Genomic DNA, 14,000 nt, shown 5'->3' with positions numbered 1-14,000 from the left:
TAGATTGTGGAATACTGTGCCCTGGGAACCTGACTGAGCCTTGGTTCTGGAACCCTGTGGACTGGGAACATGACTGAGGTTTTATTCTGGAACCCTGTAGCCTGTGAACATAACTGAGGATTGATTCTGGAACCCTGTGCCCTGGGAACATGACATCGGTGGATTCTGGAACCCTGTGGCCTGGGAATATGACTGAGGTTTGATTCTGGAAGCCATTTGCCTGGGAACATGACTGAGGTTAGATTGTGGAATCCTGTGGCCTAGGAATATGACATCGTTTTGGATTCTGGTACCCTGTTGCCTGGGAACATGTAATCGGTTTGATTCTGGAATCCTGTGGCCTGGGAATATGACTGAGGTTTGATGATGTTAGCCTATGGCCTGGCAACATGACTGAGGTTTGATTCTGGATCCCTGTGGCCTGAGAACATGACTCAGGCGTGATTCTGGAAAAATGTGCCTGGGAATATGACTGAGGTTTGATGGTGGTACCCTATGGCCTGGCAACATGACTGAAGTTTGATTCTGGATCCCTGTGGCCTGGGTACATGACTGAGGCGTGATTCTGGAAAATTGTGGCTTGGGAACATGACATCTGTTTAGATTGTGGAATACTGTGCCCTGAGAATCTAACTGAGCCTAGGTTCTGGAACCCGGTGGACTGGGAACATGACTGAGGTTTTATTCTGGAACCCTGTAGCCTGGGAACCTAACTGAGGATTGATTCTGGAACCCTGTGGACTGGGAACATGACTGAGGTTTTATTCTGGAACCCTGTAGCCTGGGAACCTGACTGAGGACTGATTCTTGAACCCTGTTGCCTGGGAACATGTCATCGGTGGATTCTGGAATCTTTTTGCCTGGGAACATGAGAACGGTTTTATTCTGGAACCCTGTGGCCTGGGAACATGTCTGAGGTTTGATGGTGGAAACCTGTGGCCTGGCAACATGACTGAGGTTAGATTCTGGAAGAATGTCGCCAAGGATCATGATACCGGGTTGATTCTGGAAAGCTGTGTCCTGGGAACACGACTGAGGTTTGCTTGTGGAAACCTGTGGCCTGGGAACACGACATCGGTTGGATTCTGGAACCCTGTGGCCTGGGAACATGAAATCCGTTTGATTCTGGAAGCCTGTGGCCTGGGAATATGACTCAGGTTTGATGGTGGTACCCTATGGCCTGGCAACATGACTGAGGTTTGATTCTGGATCCCTGTGGCCTGGGTACATGACTGAGGCGTGATTCTGGAAAACTGTGGCCTGGGAACAGGACATCTGTTTAGATTGTGGAATACTGTGCCCTGGGAACCTGACTGAGCCTTGGTTTTGGAACCCTGTGGACTGGGAACATGACTGAGGTTTTATTCTGGAACCCTGTAGCCTGGGAACATAACTGAGGATTGATTCTGGAACCCTGTGGACTGGGAACATGACATCGGTGGATTCTGGAACTCTGTGGCCTGGGAACATGACTGAGGTTTTATTCTGGAACCCTGTAGCCTGGGAACCTAACTGAGGATTCATTCTGGAACCCTGTGGACTTGGAACATGACTGAGGTTTTATTCTGGAACCCTGTAGCCTGGGAACCTAACTGAGGATTGATTCTGGATCCCTGTTGCCTGGGAACATGTCATCGGTGGATTCTGGAACCCTGTGGCCTGGGATCATGAGAACGGTTTTATTCTAGAACCCTGTGGCCTGGGAACATGTCTGAGGTTTGATGGTGGAAACCTATGGCCTGGCAACATGACTGAGGTTTGATTATGGAAGAATGTGGCCAGGGAACATGATATCGGGTTGATTCTGGAACCCTGTGGCCTGGGAATATGACTGAGGTTTGATTCTGGAAACCATTGGCCTGGGAACATGACTGATGTTAGATTGTGGAAACCTGTTGCCTGGGAACATGACATCGGTTTGATTCTGGAAACTTGTGGCCTGGGAATATGACTGAGGTTTGATGGTGGTACCCTATGGCCTGACAACATGACTGAGGTTTGATTCAGGATCCCTGTGGCCTGGGAACATAACTGAGGCGTGTTTCTGGAAAACTGTGGCCTGGGAACATGAAATCTGTGTAGATTGTGGAATACTGTGCCCTGGGAACGTGACTGAGCCTTGGTTCTGGAACCCTGTGGACTGGGAACATAACTGAGGTTTTATTCTGGATACCTGTAGCCTGGGAACATAACTGAGGATTGATTCTGTAACCCTGTGACCTGGGAACATTACATCGGTGGATTCTGGAACCCTGTGGCCTGGGAATATGACTGAGGTTTGATTCTGGAAACCTTTGACCTGGGAACATGACTGAGGTTAGATTGTGGAATCCTGTGGCCTGGGAACATGACATCGGTTTGGATTCTGGAACCCTGTTGCCTGGGAACATGAAATCCGTTTGATTCTGGTAGCCTGTGGCCTGGGAATATGACTGAGGTTTGATGGTGGTACCCTATGGCCTGGCAACATGACTGAAGTTTGATTCTGAATCCCTGTGGCCTGGGTACATGACTGAGGCGTGATTCTGGAAAATTGTGGCTTGGGAACATGACATGTGTTTAGATTCTGGAATACTGTGCCCTGAGAATCTACCTGAGCCTAGGTTCTGGAACCCTGTGGACTGGGAACATGACTGAGGTTTTATTCTGGAACCCTGTAGCCTGGGAACCTAACTGAGGATTGATTCTGGAACCCTGTGGACTTGGAACATGACTGAGGTTTTATTCTGGAACCCTGTAGCCTGGGAACCTGACTGAGGATTGATTCTGGAACCCTGTTGCCTGGGAACATGTCATCGGTGGATTCTGGAATCTTTTTGCCTGGGAACATGAGAACGGTTTTATTCTGGAACCCTGTGGCCTGGGAACATGTCTGAGGTTTGATGGTGGAAACCTGTGGCCTGGCAACATGACTGAGGTTAGATTCTGGAAGACTGTCGCCAGGGAACATGATACCGGGTTGATTCTGGAAAGCTGTGTCCTGGGAACACGACTGAGGTTTGCTTGTGGAAACCTGTGGCCTGGGAACACGACATCGGTTGGATTCTGGAACCCTGTGGCCTGGGAACATGAAATCCGTTTGATTCTGGAAGCCTGTGGCCTGGGAATATGACTCAGGTTTGATGGTGGTACCCTATGGCCTGGCAACATGACTGAGGTTTGATTCTGGATCCCTGTGGCCTGGGTACATGACTGAGGCGTGATTCTGGAAAACTGTGCCCTGGGAAGAGGACATCTGTTTAGATTGTGGAATACTGTGCCCTGGGAACCTGACTGAGCCTTGGTTTTGGAACCCTGTGGACTGGGAACATGACTGAGGTTTTATTCTGGAACCCTGTAGCCTGGGAACATAACTGAGGATTGATTCTGGAACCCTGTGGACTGGGAACATGACATCGGTGGATTCTGGAACTCTGTGGCCTGGGAACATGACTGAGGTTTTATTCTGGAACCCTGTAGCCTGGGAACCTAACTGAGGATTCATTCTGGAACCCTGTGGACTTGGAACATGAATGAGGTTTTATTCTGGAACCCTGTAGCCTGGGAACCTAACTGAGGATTGATTCTGGATCCCTGTTGCCTGGGAACATGTCATCGGTGGATTCTGGGACCCTGTGGCCTGGGAACATGAGAACGGTTTTATTCTAGAACCCTGTGGCCTGGGAACATGTCTGAGGTTTGATGGTGGAAACCTGTGGCCTGGCAACATGACTGAGGTTTGTTTATGGAAGAATGTGGCCAGGGAACATGATATCGGGTTGATTCTGGAACCCTGTGGCCTGGGAATATGACTGAGGTTTGATTCTGGAAACCATTGGCCTGGGAACATGACTGATGTTTGATTGTGGAAACCTGTTGCCTGGGAACATGACATCGGTTTGATTCTGGAAACTTGTGGCCTGGGAATATGACTGAGGTTTGATGGTGGTACCCTATGGCCTGGCAACATGACTGAGGTTTGATTCAGGATCCCTGTGGCCTGGGAACATAACTGAGGCGTGTTTCTGGAAAACTGTGGCCTGGGAACATGACATCGGTGTAGATTGTGGAATACTGTGCCCTGGGAACCTGACTGAGCCTTGGTTCTGGAACCCTGTGGACTGGGAACATGACTGAGGTTTTATTCTGGATACCTGTAGCCTGGGAACATAACTGAGGATTAATTCTGTAACCCTGTGGCCTGGGAACATGACATCGGTGGATTCTGGAAACCTGTGGCCTGGGAATATGACTGAGGTTTGATTCTGGAAACCATTTGCCGGGGAACATGACTGAGGTTAGATTGTGGAATCTTGTGGCCTGGGAACATGACATCGGTTTGGATTCTGGAAACCTGTTGCCTGGGAACATGAAATCCGTTTGATTCTGGAAGCCTGTGGCCTGGGAATATGACTGAGGTTTGATGCTGGTACCCTATGGCCTGGCAACATGACTGAGGTTTGATTCTGGATCCTTGTGGCCTGGGAACATGACTGAGGTGAGATTCTGGAAAACTGTGGCTTGGGAACATGACATCTGTTTAGATTGTGGAATAAGGTGCCCTGGGAATCTGACTGATCCTAGGTTCTGGAACCCTGTGGACTGGGAACATGACTGAGGTTTTATTCTGGAAACCTGTAGCCTGGGAACCTAACAGAGGATTGATTCTGGAACCCTGTGGACTTGGAACATGACTGAGGTTTTATTCTGGAACCCTGTAGCCTGGGAACCTAACTGAGGATTGATTGTGGAACCCTGTTGCCTGGGAACATGTCATCGGTGGATTCTGGAACCCTGTGGCCTGGGAACATGAGAACGGTTTTATTCTGGAACCCTGTGGCCTGGGAACATGAGAACGGTTTTATTCTGGAACCCTGTGGCCTGGGAACATGTCTGAGGTTTGATGGTGGAAACCTGTGGCCTGGTAACATGACTGAGGTTTGATTCTGGAAGACTGTGGCCAGGGAACATGATATCGGGTTGATTCTGGAAACCTGTGTCCTGGGAACAAGACTGAGGTTTGCTTCTGGAATCCTGTGGCCTGGGAACATGACTGATGTTAGATTGTGGAAACCTGTGGCCTGGGAACATGACATCGGTTTGATTCTGGAAACTTGTGGCCTGGGAATATGACTGAGGTTTGATGGTGATACCGTATGGCCTGGCAACATGACTGAGGTTTGATTCTGGATCCCTGTGGCCTTGGAACATGACTGAAGTGTGATTCTGGAAAACTGTGGCCTGGGAACATGACATCTGTTTAGATTGTGGAATACTGTGCCCTGAGAATCTAACTGAGCCTAGGTTCTGGAACCCTGTGGACTGGGAACATGACTGAGGTTTTATTCTGGAACCCTGTAGCCTGGGAACCTAACTGAGGATTGATTCTGGAACCCTGTGGACTTGGAACATGACTGAGGTTTTATTCTGGAACCCTGTAGCCTGGGAACCTGACTGAGGATTGATTCTGGAACCCTGTTGCCTGGGAACATGTCATCGGTGGATTCTGGAATCTTTTGCCTGGGAACATGAGAACGGTTTTATTCTGGAACCCTGTGGCCTGGGAACATGTCTGAGGTTTGATGGTGGAAACCTGTGGCCTGGCAACATGACTGAGGTTAGATTCTGGAAGACTGTCGCCAGGGAACATGATACCGGGTTGATTCTGGAAAGCTGTGTCCTGGGAACACGACTGAGGTTTGCTTGTGGAAACCTGTGTCCTGGGAACACGACATCGGTTGGATTCTGGAACCCTGTGGCCTGGGAACATGAAATTCTTTTGATTCTGGAAGCCTGTGGACTGGGAATATGACTCAGGTTTGATGGTGGTACCCTATGGCATGGCAACATGACTGAGGTTTGATTCTGGATCCCTGTGGCCTGGAATAATGACTCAGACCTGATTCTGGAAAACTGGGGCCTGGGAACATGACATCTGTTTAGATTGTGGAATACTGTGCCCTGGGAACCTGACTGAGCCTTGGTTGTGGAACCCTGTGGACAGGGAACATGACTGAGGTATTATTCGGGAACCCTGTAGCCTGGGAACCTAACTGAGGATTGATTCTGGAACCCTGTGGACGTGGAACATGACTGAGGTTTTATTCTGGAACCCTGTAGCCTGGGACCCTAACTGAGGATTGACGCTGGAACCCTGTTGCCTGGGAACATGTCATCGGTGGATTCGGGAACCCTGTGGCCTGGGAAAAAGACTGAGGTTTGCTTGTGGAATCCTGTGTCCTGGGAACATGAGAATGGTTTTATTCTGGAACCCTGTGGCCTGGGAACATGTCTGAGGTTTGATGGTGGAAACCTGTGGCCTGGCAACATGACTGAGGTTTGATTCTGCATCCCTGTGTCCTGGGAACAAGTCTAAGACGAGATTCTGGAAAACTGTGGCTTGGGAAAATGACATCTGTTTAGATTGTGGAATACTGTGCCCTGGGAACCTGACTGAGCCTAGGTTCTGGAACCCTGTGGACTGGGAACATGACTGAGGTTTTATTCTGGAACCCTGTAGCCTGGGAACCTAACTGAGGATTGATTCTGGAACCCTTTTGCCTGGGAACATGTCATCGGTGGATTCTGGTACCCTGAGGCCTGGAAACATGAGAACGGTTTTATTCTGGAGCCTTGTGGACTGGGAACATGTCTAAGGTTTGATGGTGGAAACCTGTGGCCTGGCAACATGACTGAGGTTTGATTCTTGATCCCTGTGGCCTGGGAACATGACTGAGGCGTGATTCTGGAAAATTGTAGCTTGGGAACATGACATCTGTTTAGATTGTGGAATACTGTGCCCTGGGAACCTGACTGAGCCTTGATTCTGGAACCCTATGGCCTGGCAACATGACTGAGGTTTGATTCTGGATCCCTGTGGCCTGGGTACATGACTGAGGCGTGATTCTGGAAAACTGTGGCCTGGGAACATGACATCTGTTTAGATTGTGGAATACTTTGCCCTGGGAACCTGACTGAGCCTTGGTTCTGGAACCCTGTGGACTGGGAACATGACTGAGGTTTTATTCTGGAACCCTGTAGCCTGGGAAACTACCTGAGGATTCATTCTGGAACCCTGTGGACTTGGAACATGAATGAGGTTTTATTCTGGAACCCTGTAGCCTGGGAACCTAACTGAGGATTGATTCTGGATCCCTGTTGCCTGGGAACATGTCATCGGTGGATTCTGGGACCCTGTGGCCTGGGAACATGAGAACGGTTTTATTCTAGAACCCTGTGGCCTGGGAACATGTCTGAGGTTTGATGGTGGAAACCTGTGGCCTGGCAACATGACTGAGGTTTGTTTATGGAAGAATGTGGCCAGGGAACATGATATCGGGTTGATTCTGGAACCCTGTGGCCTGGGAATATGACTGAGGTTTGATTCTGGAAACCATTGGCCTGGGAACATGACTGATGTTTGATTGTGGAAACCTGTTGCCTGGGAACATGACATTGGTTTGATTCTGGAAACTTGTGGCCTGGGAATATGACTGAGGTTTGATGGTGGTACCCTATGGCCTGGCAACATGACTGAGGTTTGATTCAGGATCCCTGTGGCCTGGGAACATAACTGAGGCGTGTTTCTGGAAAACTGTGGCCTGGGAACATGACATCTGTGTAGATTGTGGAATACTGTGCCCTGGGAACCTGACTGAGCCTTGGTTCTGGAACCCTGTGGACTGGGAACATGTTATCGGTGGATTCTGGAATCTTTTTGCCTGGGAACATGAGAACGGTTTTATTCTGGAACCCTGTGGCCTGGGAACATGAGAACGGTTTTATTCTGGAACCCTGTGGCCTGGGAACATGTCTGAGGTTTGATTCTGGTAACCTGTGTCCTGGGAACAAGACTGAGGTTTGCTTCTGGAAGCCATTTGCCTGGGAACATGACTGAGGTTAGATTGTGGAATCCTGTGGCCTAGGAACATGACATCGTTTTGGATTCTGGTACCCTGTTGCCTGGGAACATGAAATCGGTTTGATTCTGGAATCCTGTGGCCTGGGAATATGACTGAGGTTTGATGATGTTAGCCTATGGCCTGGCAACATGACTGAGGTTTGATTCTGGATCCCTGTGGCCTGAGAACATGACTCAGGCGTGATTCTGGAAAAATGTGCCTGGGAATATGACTGAGGTTTGATGGTGGTACCCTATGGCATGGCAACATGACTGAGGTTTGATTCTGGATCCCTGTGGCCTGGAATAATGACTCAGACCTGATTCTGGAAAACTGGGGCCTGGGAACATGACATCTGTTTAGATTGTGGAATACTGTGCCCTGGGAACCTGACTGAGCCTTGGTTGTGGAACCCTGTGAACAGGGAACATGACTGAGGTATTATTCGGGAACCCTGTAGCCTGGGAACCTAACTGAGGATTGATTCTGGAACCCTGTGGACGTGGAACATGACTGAGGTTTTATTCTGGAACCCTGTAGCCTGGGAACCTAACTGAGGATTGACGCTGGAACCCTGTTGCCTGGGAACATGTCATCGGTGGATTCGGGAACCCTGTGGCCTGGGAAAAAGACTGAGGTTTGCTTGTGGAATCCTGTGTCCTGGGAACATGAGAATGGTTTTATTCTGGAACCCTGTGGCCTGGGAACATGTCTGAGGTTTGATGGTGGAAACCTGTGGCCTGGCAACATGACTGAGGTTTGATTCTGCATCCCTGTGTCCTGGGAACAAGTCTAAGACGAGATTCTGGAAAACTGTGGCTTGGGAAAATGACATCTGTTTAGATTGTGGAATACTGTGCCCTGGGAACCTGACTGAGCCTAGGTTCTGGAACCCTGTGGACTGGGAACATGACTGAGGTTTTATTCTGGAACCCTGTAGCCTGGGAACCTAACTGAGGATTGATTCTGGAACCCTTTTGCCTGGGAACATGTCATCGGTGGATTCTGGTACCCTGAGGCCTGGAAACATGAGAACGGTTTTATTCTGGAGCCTTGTGGACTGGGAACATGTCTAAGGTTTGATGGTGGAAACCTGTGGCCTGGCAACATGACTGAGGTTTGATTCTTGATCCCTGTGGCCTGGGAATATGACTGAGGCGTGATTCTGGAAAATTGTAGCTTGGGAACATGACATCTGTTTAGATTGTGGAATACTGTGCCCTGGGAACCTGACTGAGCCTTGATTCTGGAACCCTATGGCCTGGCAACATGACTGAGGTTTGATTCTGGATCCCTGTGGCCTGGGTACATGACTGAGGCGTGATTCTGGAAAACTGTGGCCTGGGAACATGACATCTGTTTAGATTGTGGAATACTTTGCCCTGGGAACCTGACTGAGCCTTGGTTCTGGAACCCTGTGGACTGGGAACATGACTGAGGTTTTATTCTGGAACCCTGTAGCCTGGGAACCTAACTGAGGATTGATTCTGGATCCCTGTTGCCTGGGAACATGTCATCGGTGGATTCTGGAACCCTGTGGCCTGGGAACATGAGAATGGTTTTATTCTAGAACCCTGTGGCCTGGGAATATGTCTGAGGTTTGATGGTGGAAACCTATGGCCTGGCAACATGACTGAGGTTTGATTATGGAAGAATGTGGCCAGGGAACATGATATCGGGTTGATTCTGGAACCCTGTGGCCTGGGATTATGACTGAGGTTTGATTCTGGAAACCATTGGCCTGGGAACATGACTGATGTTAGTTTGTGGAAACCTGTTGCCTGGGAACATGACATCGGTTTGATTCTGGAAACTTGTGGCCTGGGAATATGACTGAGGTTTGATGGTGGTACCCTATGGCCTGGCAACATGACTGAGGTTTGATTCAGGATCCCTGTGGCCTGGGAACATAACTGAGGCGTGTTTCTGGAAAACTGTGGCCTGGGAACATGACCTCTGTGTAGATTGTGGAATACTGTGCCCTGGGAACGTGACTGAGCCTTGGTTCTGGAACCCTGTGGACTGGGAACATGACTGAGGTTTTATTCTGGATACCTGTAGCCTGGGAACATAACTGAGGATTGATTCTGTAACCCTGTGGCCTGGGAACATGACATCGGTGGATTCTGGAACCCTGTGGCCTGGGAATATGACTGAGGTTTGATTCTGGAAACCTTTGACCTGGGAACATGACTGAGGTTAGATTGTGGAATCCTGTGGCCTGGGAACATGACATCGGTTTGGATTCTGGAACCCTGTTGCCTGGGAACATGAAATCCGTTTGATTCTGGCAGCCTGTGGCCTGGGAATATGACTGAGGTTTGATGGTGGTACCCTATGGCCTGGCAACATGACTGAAGTTTGATTCTGGATCCCTGTGGCCTGGGTACATGACTGAGGCGTGATTCTGGAAAATGGTGGCTTGGGAACATGACATCTGTTTAGATTGTGGAATACTGTGCCCTGAGAATCTAACTGAGCCTAGGTTCTGGAACCCGGTGGACTGGGAACATGACTGAGGTTTTATTCTGGAACCCTGTAGCCTGGGAACCTAACTGAGGATTGATTCTGGAACCCTGTGGACTTGGAACATGACTGAGGTTTTATTCTGGAACCCTGTAGCCTGGGAACCTGACTGAGGATTGATTCTGGAACCCTGTTGCCTGGGAACATGTCATCGGTGGATTCTGGAATCTTTTTGCCTGGGAACATGAGAACGGTTTTATTCTGGAACCCTGTGGCCTGGGAACATGACATCGGTGGATTCTGGAACTCTGTGGCCTGGGAATATGACTGAGGTTTTATTCTGGAACCCTGTAGCCTGGGAACCTAACTGAGGATTCATTCTGGAACCCTGTGGACTTGGAACATGAATGAGGTTTTATTCTGGAACCCTGTAGCCTGGGAACCTAACTGAGGATTGATTCTGGATCCCTGTTGCCTGGGAACATGTCATCGGTGCATTCTGGAACCCTGTGGCCTGGGATCATGAGAACGGTTTTATTCTAGAACCCTGTGGCCTGGGAACATGTCTGAGGTTTGATGGTGGAAACCTATGGCCTGGCAACATGACTGAGGTTTGATTATGGAAGAATGTGGCCAGGGAACATGATATCGGGTTGATTCTGGAACCCTGTGGCCTGGGAATATGACTGAGGTTTGATTCTGGAAACCATTGGCCTGGGAACATGACTGATGTTAGATTGTGGAAACCTGTTGCCTGGGAACATGACATCGGTTTGATTCTGGAAACTTGTGGCCTGGGAATATGACTGAGGTTTGATGGTTGTACCCTATGGCCTGGCAACATGACTGAGGTTTGATTCAGGATCCCTGTGGCCTGGGAACATAACTGAGGCGTGTTTCTGGAAAACTGTGGCCTGGGAACATGACATCTGTGTAGATTGTGGAATACTGTGCCCTGGGAACGTGACTGAGCCTTGGTTCTGGAACCCTGTGGACTGGGAACATGACTGAGGTTTTATTCTGGATACCTGTAGCCTGGGAACATAACTGAGGATTGATTCTGTAACCCTGTGGCCTCGGAACATGATATCGGTGGATTCTGGAACCCTGTGGCCTGGGAATATGACTGAGGTTTGATTCTGGAAACCTTTGACCTGGGAACATGACTGAGGTTAGATTGTGGAATCCTGTGGCCTGGGAACATGACATCGGTTTGGATTCTGGAACCCTGTTGCCTGGGAACATGAAATCCGTTTGATTCTGGTAGCCTGTGGCCTGGGAATATGACTGAGGTTTGATGGTGGTACCCTATGGCCTGGCAACATGACTGAAGTTTGATTCTGAATCCCTGTGGCCTGGGTACATGACTGAGGCGTGATTCTGGAAAATTGTGGCTTGGGAACATGACATGTGTTTAGATTCTGGAATACTGTGCCCTGAGAATCTAACTGAGCCTAGGTTCTGGAACCCTGTGGACTGGGAACATGACTGAGGTTTTATTCTGGAACCCTGTAGCCTGGGAACCTAACTGAGGATTGATTCTGGAACCCTGTGGACTTGGAACATGACTGAGGTTTTATTCTGGAACCCTGTAGCCTGGGAACCTGACTGAGGATTTTTTCTGGAACCCTGTTGCCTGGGAACATGTCATCGGTGGATTCTGGAATCTTTTTGCCTGGGAACATGAGAACGGTTTTATTCTGGAACCCTGTGGCCTGGGAACATGTCTGAGGTTTGATGGTGGAAACCTGTGGCCTGGCAACATGACTGAGGTTAGATTCTGGAAGACTGTCGCCAGGGAACATGATACCGGGTTGATTCTGGAAAGCTGTGTCCTGGGAACACGACTGAGGTTTGCTTGTGGAAACCTGTGGCCTGGGAACACGACATCGGTTGGATTCTGGAACCCTGTGGCCTGGGAACATGAAATCCGTTTGATTCTGGAAGCCTGTGGCCTGGGAATATGACTCAGGTTTGATGGTGGTACCCTATGGCCTGGCAACATGACTGAGGTTTGATTCTGGATCCCTGTGGCCTGGGTACATGACTGAGGCGTGATTCTGGAAAACTGTGCCCTGGGAAGAGGACATCTGTTTAGATTGTGGAATACTGTGCCCTGGGAACCTGACTGAGCCTTGGTTTTGGAACCCTGTGGACTGGGAACATGACTGAGGTTTTATTCTGGAACCCTGTAGCCTGGGAACATAACTGAGGATTGATTCTGGAACCCTGTGGACTGGGAACATGACATCGGTGGATTCTGGAACTCTGTGGCCTGGGAACATGACTGAGGTTTTATTCTGGAACCCTGTAGCCTGGGAACCTAACTGAGGATTCATTCTGGAACCCTGTGGACTTGGAACATGAATGAGGTTTTATTCTGGAACCCTGTAGCCTGGGAACCTAACTGAGGATTGATTCTGGATCCCTGTTGCCTGGGAACATGTCATCGGTGGATTCTGGGACCCTGTGGCCTGGGAACATGAGAACGGTTTTATTCTAGAACCCTGTGGCCTGGGAACATGTCTGAGGTTTGATGGTGGAAACCTGTGGCCTGGCAACATGACTGAGGTTTGTTTATGGAAGAATGTGGCCAGGGAACATGATATCGGGTTGATTCTGGAACCCTGTGGCCTGGGAATATGACTGAGGTTTGATTCTGGAAACCATTGGCCTGGGAACATGACTGATGTTTGATTGTGGAAACCTGTTGCCTGGGAACATGACATCGGTTTGATTCTGGAAACTTGTGGCCTGGGAATATGACTGAGGTTTGATGGTGGTACCCTATGGCCTGGCAACATGACTGAGGTTTGATTCAGGATCCCTGTGGCCTGGGAACATAACTGAGGCGTGTTTCTGGAAAACTGTGGCCTGGGAACATGACATCGGTGTAGATTGTGGAATACTGTGCCCTGGGAACCTGACTGAGCCTTGGTTCTGGAACCCTGTGGACTGGGAACATGACTGAGGTTTTATTCTGGATACCTGTAGCCTGGGAACATAACTGAGGATTGATTCTGTAACCCTGTGGCCTGGGAACATGACATCGGTGGATTCTGGAAACCTGTGGCCTGGGAATATGACTGAGGTTTGATTCTGGAAACCATTTGCCGGGGAACATGACTGAGGTTAGATTGTGGAATCTTGTGGCCTGGGAACATGACATCGGTTTGGATTCTGGAAACCTGTTGCCTGGGAACATGAAATCCGTTTGATTCTGGAAGCCTGTGGCCTGGGAATATGACTGAGGTTTGATGCTGGTACCCTATGGCCTGGCAACATGACTGAGGTTTGATTCTGGATCCTTGTGGCCTGGGAACATGACTGAGGTGAGATTCTGGAAAACTGTGGCTTGGGAACATGACATCTGTTTAGATTGTGGAATAAGGTGCCCTGGGAATCTGACTGATCCTAGGTTCTGGAACCCTGTGGACTGGGAACATGACTGAGGTTTTATTCTGGAAACCTGTAGCCTGGGAACCTAACAGAGGATTGATTCTGGAACCCTGTGGACTTGGAACATGACTGAGGTTTTATTCTGGAACCCTGTAGCCTGGGAACCTAACTGAGGATTGATTGTGGAACCCTGTTGCCTGGGAACATGTCATCGGTGGATTCTGGAACCCTGTGGCCTGGGAACATGAGAACGGT

The sequence above is a fragment of the Eschrichtius robustus genome, chromosome 19 (assembly GCF_028021215.1).
Source record: "Eschrichtius robustus isolate mEscRob2 chromosome 19, mEscRob2.pri, whole genome shotgun sequence".
In the NCBI taxonomy this organism is placed as follows: Eukaryota; Metazoa; Chordata; class Mammalia; order Artiodactyla; family Eschrichtiidae; genus Eschrichtius; species Eschrichtius robustus.
This window is presented reverse-complemented; position numbering follows the sequence as displayed.